We start from the raw sequence: 1,996 nt of genomic DNA on the forward strand, positions 1-1,996 counted from the left end.
TTTTTTTTTTTAGGATTCTTTGATGAATAGAAAAAAAAACAGCATTTATTTGAAATAGAAATCTTTTGTAACACTACAAAAGCCTTTACTGTCACATTTGATCCATTTAATGCGTCCTTGATAAATAAAAGTATTCATTTTAATCTTACTGGCCCCAAAGTTTTGAACAGTAGACTTTTTTATTGCCCAGTAATTTAACTAAAAACATTTTTTTGGTAAATTTAAATAAACCTGAAACAAAATAAAATTAAAATATAAATATTGAAAAACTAAACAAAAATTAGGAACAAATTGTTGCTCTGGCAACTAACTGAAAAATATTGAAGTTGAAGTTGAAGTTTACGCTGAAGTACTAAACAAACTGAAATTAAATTAATAATAAAAATTTAATAATAATAATAGTAACATATATATATATATATATATATATATATATATATATATGTATATATAATTTGTGTAAATATAAATTGGTCTAAAAAAATGTGAGACCAAATTTTATTTATTTATTTATTTTTGGAAATTACGTTTATTAATCTTTTTTTTTAAATAAGAAGAAGAGTTATATATAGAAAATACATATTTCACATTCTGCACCATTTCTACACCACAACCAAATATAATAATTTATTGTATTAAGATTAATCTGCAGCAAAAAGGAGACATATTACATAATACAATTCATGTAAATTTTACATTAATAGTGGGACTTTCTCTGCAAGCTACATCATTACACCAGTAGGTGGCGACAAGTAATTGTCTTTTTGAGTGAGTGAGTCAATAAATTATTTATTCAAGTGATTTGTTTAATAGCACTTATTTATACAGGAACGAAACAAGTGGCTAGTCCTTGAATCATTTCGTTAACAGATTTGTTCAAAAAGGAAGATATAAGATATACAAAATAGAAGATTTCTAACAAGTGGTTTATATGCAAATTGAATTGTATTTACTACTTTAATCACTTATATGAAAACTGAGTTTTAAAAAGGCTATAGGCATACACAATAATGTTTATAAAGTAATGACTACAAAATAGACATCAACATTACAGGTGCTATGTTAGTTTCCACAGTGTTATTAATCTATTCCATATTCAGACCTTGACTATTGGATTTTTTTGGACTTTTAGTATCTACCTCTTGTTTGTTTTGTGATCAGTAACCCAGACCAATCATGTGTTAACTTTGATAGCATCACTGTCACACTCATTCAATATTTTTCTGTCTCTGCCTTAAAAACACTGACCCATCGCATCGTTTGTGTCTTGAGCTCTGGGGAAAAGCAAACCTGCCTGAATGTGTATAAGGTTAACAGCCTAGAAAATGCTTGAATTTTAAGAGCTGTTTATGAGTCTGTCTGCTGACACAGCACTCACAACCCTCTTGAGCGTCCAATATTTTACTTCCCGTCTCTCCAGCCTTCAGTGCTTTACAGGAATGATGAGTGAGTTTATTAATGTGTAAACTGAGTCATAAGGACCAACCTAAGGACTGAGGTTATGAGGTGTTTCAATGTTTTCTATAGAAATAAATCCATGTCCTGTATATTCCTTAGCACACCCAATGTTAACTTTCATTGTGTAAATATACCTACTTTGTTTTACAGGCATAGTTTGGGAGGGAAGTCATTTATTTTAATAACATTAAAAATACTTTAAAGGGGTCGTATGATGCGATTTCAATTTTTCCTTTCTCTTTGGAGTGTTACAAGCTCTTGGTGCATAAAGAAGATCTGTAAAGTTGCAAAGACTAATGTCTCAAATCCAAAGAGATATTCTTTAAAAACGTTAAGAGTCAGCCACGCCTACCTAAAACGGCTCGTTCTAACACGACCCCACGTCTACGTCATGATGTGGGAAGATTTGCATAACGCCACCCAAATGTTCAGGCAAAGAAAGAAGGCGTAACGTTTATTCTCGCTGTAGGATTGTTGCTGCCGCCATGTCGTGAAGGCACTGTGTGTTTCGTTGTGAAAGCGAAACTACTTTGTTTGG

This window comes from Sinocyclocheilus anshuiensis, unplaced genomic scaffold (assembly GCF_001515605.1).
Source record: "Sinocyclocheilus anshuiensis isolate Anshui unplaced genomic scaffold, SAMN03320099.WGS_v1.1 scaffold1833, whole genome shotgun sequence".
Taxonomy (NCBI): domain Eukaryota; kingdom Metazoa; phylum Chordata; class Actinopteri; order Cypriniformes; family Cyprinidae; genus Sinocyclocheilus; species Sinocyclocheilus anshuiensis.